The sequence below is a fragment of the Gobio gobio genome (assembly GCF_949357685.1).
Source record: "Gobio gobio genome assembly, chromosome: 10".
Classification (NCBI taxonomy): Eukaryota; Metazoa; Chordata; class Actinopteri; order Cypriniformes; family Gobionidae; genus Gobio; species Gobio gobio.
The window spans coordinates 26,065,810-26,072,153 of NC_137116.1; positions in this window are offsets into that span (position 1 = coordinate 26,065,810).

Below are 6,344 nucleotides of genomic sequence, written 5' to 3' on the forward strand. Positions count from 1 at the left end.
AGGAGAGCGTGAGTATGAAAATGACCAGCGGGGGGGAAAGAGAAAGAGACAGGATCATGACAGTACCCCTCCCTCAACGAGCGCCTCCTGGCGCTCCCGAGGAAGGGGCCTGGCGGGAGCGATAGAAGTCCTCGATGAGCAAACGGTCCAAGACGTCCCGGTCGGGGATCCAACTCCTCTCCTCGGGACCGTATCCCTCCCAATCAACCAGGAACTGGTGACCACGCCCACGAGGACGAACGTCCAACAACCTGCGGACAGTATACACAGGAGATCCCTCGACGCGGATGGGAGGGGCCGTGGGTGCGTAGGGGAGCGCTAACAACGGGTTTAAGGCACGAAACGGGAAAGACAGGATGAACGCAACGCAAATGAGACGGCAACCTGAGTTTGACAGAGACCGGGCTGAGGACCCTAATAACGCGGAAAGGTCAGATGAATTTAGGGGCTAATTTGCGTGAGGCGGACTGGAGAGGAAGGTTAAGAGTGGAAAGCCACACTCTCTGACCACAGACATAACAAGGACTCTTAATACGACGCCTATTCGCGGCTCGGTGGACGCAACCACGGGACTTAAGAAGGGCGGATCTCACCCCTCTCCAGGTGCGTTTACAGCGTTGGATAAAAGCCTCAGCTGACGGAACATTAGACTCCGAATCTTGAGCGGAAAACAGCGGAGGCTGGTACCCTAAACAGCAGTGAAATGGAGACAGACCGGTAGCGGAGGACGGAGCCGAATTGTGGCCGTATTCCGGCCAAGGAAGCTGCTCGGCCCAAGAGGTGGGGTTACATTTACATTTACATTTACATTTACATTACATTTACATTTAGTCATTTAGCAGACGCTTTTATCCAAAGCGACTTACAAATGGGGGCAATAGAAGCAGCTAGAGCAGTCGAAGGGCAACAATATCAGCAATATGCAAGTGCTGTAACAAGTCTCAGTTAGTCTAGCACAGAAATATATATATATATATATATATATATATATATATATATATATATATATATATATATATATATATATATATATATATATATATATATATATATATATATATTATTATTATTTTTTATTTTTTTTTAATAAATTAGACAGACAGACAATGAATAGAATGATAAGTGCTATTCTCGATCGGTCAGGTGTTGCTGGAAAAAATGTGTCTTTAGACGTTTTTTGAAAATGGCTACAGACTCGGCCGCACGAATTGCGATAGGCAGGTCATTCCACCAGGTGGGAACGGTCCAGGAAAAGGTCCGTGACAGCGATTTCATGCCTCTCTGGTATGGCACCACAAGGCGTCGTTCACTGGCAGAACGCAAGTTCCTGGAGGGTGTGTAAGTCTGAACGAGCGAGTTTAGGTATATTGGTGCAGAGCCAGTGGATGTTTTGAAGGCGAGCACCAGTGCCTTGAATTTAATGCGAGCGGCTATTGGTAGCCAGTGCAGACTGATGAGGAGAGGCGTGACGTGTGCTCTCTTCGGCTCACCAAAGACCAACCTCGCCGCTGCATTCTGGATCAGTTGCAAGGGTTTGGTAGTGCATGCCGGAAGGCCCGCAAGAAGAGCATTACAGTAGTCCAGTCTGGAGAGAACGAGAGCTTGGACCAGTAGTTGTGTGGCATGATCTGATAGGAAGGGTCTAACCTTCCTAATGTTGAATAGTGCAAATCTGCAGGACCGGGTTGTTGCAGTGATGTGGTCAGTGAATTTTAGCTGATCATCAATCACAACCCCAAGGTTCCTGGCTGTCCTGGACGGAGTTATGGTTGATGAACCTAGCTGAATGGAGAGATTGGGGTGAAGTGCTGGGTTGGCTGAGACCACAAGCAGTTCTGTCTTTGCAAGTTCGGAAGGCAAGGTTACGGAAGGCAAGACTGCGAAGGATGCGACCGATATTCTGGTTAGCCCGCTCTGCCTGGCCATTAGTCTGGGGATGGAACCCAGAGGAGAGGCTAGCAGATGCGCCGATAAGACGACAAAACTCCTTCCAAAACTGCGACGCGAATTGGGGACCCCGGTCGGACACAATGTCAGAGGGAAGACCGATAATATGAAAAACCTGCTCGACAACGACCTGGGCCGTCTCCCAGGCGGTGGGAAGCTTAGGTAATGGGATGAAGTGGGCTGACTTTGAAAATGATCAATGACCGTGAGAATAACGGTACTCCCCCTCGAAGGAGGAAATCCCGTTATAAAATCAAGAGCAATATGGGACCACGGCCGCGCGAGTACGGGTAGTGGTCTGAGAAGACCCGCCGGTGGTAAATTCCTAGACTTAGTCTGGGCGCAGACGGTGCAAGAAGCGATAAAGCGGCGGATGTCGCGCTCCCGGGGGGGCCATCAGAACCTCTGGCGAACAGCGGCAATGGTGCCCCTAACCCCGGGATGAGCGAACAATTTGGACGAATGCCCCCACTGGAGAACGGCCAAATGGGCAGAGGACAGGAAAAACAAACGTCACTGAGGGCACCCGCGCGGTGTGACACAGCGTGACAGTGCGCGTCTGACAAGACGTTCGATTCCCCAAACCGCGGCACCCACCACATGGCCCTGAGGAAGGACAGCCTCAGTGGTTGGCGCCACCTCCGGGGAAACGAATTGACGCGAAAGAACGTCGGGCTTAACATTCTTAGCACCTGGTCGAAACGAGATGGTAAACTCAAACCGAGCAAAAAAAAGTGCCCAACGAGCCTGACGAGCGTTAAGTCTCTTCACCGAACGAATATACTCCAGATTACGGTGATCAGTCCAGACTATGAATGGAATCGAGGCTCCCTCCAACCACTGACGCCACTCACCCAAAGCCAGGCGGACAGCCAGCAGCTCGCGGTTGCCAACATCGTAATTACGTTCCGCGGGAGTGAGACAATGCGAGAAATACGCACAGGGATGGACCTTATCTTCGGACGCGGAGCGTTGGGAAAGGATGGCCCCCACGCCCACCTCCGAGGCGTCGACCTCAACGATAAATTGCTTGGTGACATCCGGGGTAGAGAGAATAGGAGCAGATGTAAAAAGAGACTTTAAACGGTCAAACGCCGTCTGGGCGGCCTGAGACCAAACAAAACGGGTCTTGACAGACGTGAGAGCAGTAAGCGGAGCCGCGACTTGGCTGAAATTATTAATAAAGCGGCGATAAAATTCGCGAATCCTAGAAAACGTTGGAGCGTGACGCGGGAGTCCGGAATGGGCCACTCGGTGACAGCGCGGATCTTCTTCACAAAGAAAAACCCAGCACCGGCCGGAGAGGAGGACGGAACTAAAGTACCTGCGTTCAATGCGTCGGAAAGGTAATCCTCAAGCGCCTTGCGCTCAGACGCCGACAGGGAGAAAAGTCTCCCGCGAGGGGGCATGGTCCCGGGAACGAGATCAATACCACAGTCATAAGGTCGATGAGGAGGGAGAGAAGACGCCCGGGAACGACTGAAAACCGCCCGCAAATCGTGATACTCCTCCGGCACCCCTGACAAATCACCCGGCTCCTCCTGAAACACAGAAACAGAAGACACAGGGGGAACAGCAGATACTAAACACTTAACATGACATGACAAATTCCAAGAGAGGATAGTTCCTCTGCACCAGTCTATTTGAGGATTGTGGTCAACAAGCCAAGGATGGCCCAAAACCACCGGGGTAAAGGGAGACTGAAAAATAAAAAAAGAAATTCTCTCTCCAAAAAGTCTCTCGATGATTGCCAGAGACGGTGAAACTCACCGGAATGGTGACACGGCGAACATTGGCTAGAGTACTACCATCAAGGGCAAAAACAGGAGTAGCGTCTTTAAGGTCGACGAGGGGAATGCCCCGGTCGACAGCCGAACCCGGCCAGCGGAGGTGTACAGGGAAAGTAGTGCGCAAACGTGACGAAGGGGTCTGAACAGATGCGCTCACCAGTCCCCTCTCTCTACTGGTGAGCCTCTGGCCTTTACTTGACACGCAGAAACGAAGTGACCCACCGCACCACAGTACAAGCAGAGGCGATTCGTGATTCGCCGATGGCGTTCGGCGGCATCGAGGCGAATACCTCCCAGCTGCATAGGTTCAGGATGAGCGGACACCGGCGGAGTGGTGGAGAGTGGGGGAGCGGAAAGGAGTGATCTCTCCAGTCTGCGAGCGCGGCGGCGCAGGCCGAAGCGCTTCTCCACCCGGATAGCCAGGTCGACGAGTGGGTGTCTCCCGAGCAAGCACCTCATCCTTGATGTCTGCACCCAACCCCTCCAGGAACCGAGCGACGAGTGCAGACTCGTTCCAATCACATGAAGTGGCCAGTGTGCGAAACTCAATTGAGAAATCGGCGACAGACCGGTCCTCCTGGCGGAGAGTAGAAAGAAGGCGCAAGGCTTCAGCACCGTAGGCGGAGCGGTCAAACACTCGGAGCATCTCCTCCTTGAAGAGAGTGTACTGACCCAGACAAGCCGCCTCAGCGTTCCACACGGCCGTTCCCCATTCCCTCGCACGTCCCGTCAGGAGAGAGACTACATAGGCGATCCGGGAGCGATCCTTGGAATAAGTCAGGGGCTGCAGCGAGAACACCACCTCACATTGAGTCAGAAAAGAACGACATTCGGTGGGCTCACCGGCGTAGCAGGGTGGGTTGTTAACTCTGGGTTTGTGTGCCTCGAGGGATCTTGGAGTTGACGCCTCAGCCTGGGCACGACTCAGTTGGACAGATAAGTCGGTCACCTGGACGGCCAGTGTCTCAACGACGTGGCGAGTGGTGTTCAGCTCCTCCTCGTGTCTGCCCAGCATGGCGCCCTGCATCTCGAGAGGAAACTGGAAAGGTTTCACTCTCACTGGATCCATAAGTGTGGCCAGAGTATTCTGTCAGGAGGTGAGAGAAAGGATCCAAAGGCGAAGGCAAGTCAACAGTTCTTTAATTATACATTGGCAAGTCGGCCGCTGAGCCGTCACACATAAAGTGTCTTTCAAAAAGCAACACAGGCGGTAGACCCGGGTGGATGACCGGTCCGTGGAAATAGAACAAAAGGTTGGCTGACGGCCGTAGATCGGTACGAACAGCGAGTACCTAGACGGGACAAGACTAGACAGAAGAACTAGAGACTACACTAGACAGAAGAACTAGAAATAGAGACGCTAATCAGAGGGGAAAGGAGGGACAGGTGTAGAATGAACGAGCCTCTCAGTAGTAACGAGGAACAGCTGCGACAAAGTGAAAGTGAGCAAGTGCCCAGAGGAGAGCGTGAGTATGAAAATTACCAGCAGGGGGGGAAAAGAGAAAGAGACAGGAACATGACAGCACGGCTATAATAAAAACTTTTTGTATTTTATACTTTTCTTCAGTTTTATCAGGCCAAGGGCATGGGTTTGATTCCAAGGGAATGCATGAACTAATTTCTAGGAAGGAAAGAAAATTAATGCACGATTTATATATATATATATCCGGGGGGGCAGTCAGTGTCTGGTGTGACCACCATTTGCCTCCACAGGGCAACACATCTCCTTCGCATAGAGTTGATCAGGTTGTTGATTGTGGTCTGTGGAATGTTGGTCCACTCCTCTTCAATGGCTGTCACTAACTCGAGTGCCCATCTCTGTGAGCAATATTTGAGAGAAATAGGCCTTTTGTGCATAGAAACAGTCTTCAGATCTTTAAGTTCAGCTCATGAAAAATGGGGGCAAAAACAAAAGTGTTGCGTTTATAATTTTGTTCAGAGTATATAAGGGCACTCGGCAAATGTAAAAACAAGGCTGAAATGTACAGACGCTTTTTTTATATATAAGCGGAAGTCGTCATATAGGGTCAACTTTTCTAGGGAATGAAAACTACAACAATTATAATTTTTGTTGTCCCATTTGCCTCAATGGCACAAAGAAATCCACAATAGCTTTCCTATGACTTTCCAAAAGAGGAAAACAAATATATAGACAGATTTCATTGGTCAGATGAGAATTTTTTTTTTTTTTTTTTTTTTTACAGTTTACTGTTATTATTTGTGATCAAATTGTTTTTAAGAATTGCAGTTACATGTACACGGTAAACCCAGATGAGTTGGCAAAACTCAAAATATTTGAGGTAAGCAGTTACATCTGAATTTTTAAGTTAAGGAATTCAACGTTTTAGTAAGCAGAACTGTCAGATTTTTATTTTGTACTCATACATTTTAATTACTCAACTTGAAATATTTGAGTAAGCTAATAATAGCTCATGTAATCTCAACTTATATATTTTTAGTAGTGGAAACTTGGCTAGCTACCTAATTCAATAAATGCTAATTTGTTAATTGGTAACACAATGCTTTGATATAGCCATAGCATAGCGCAGGAATTGCTGAATGAGGACAGCAATATAACATTTAACATATCTTGTTATTCTCAAAACA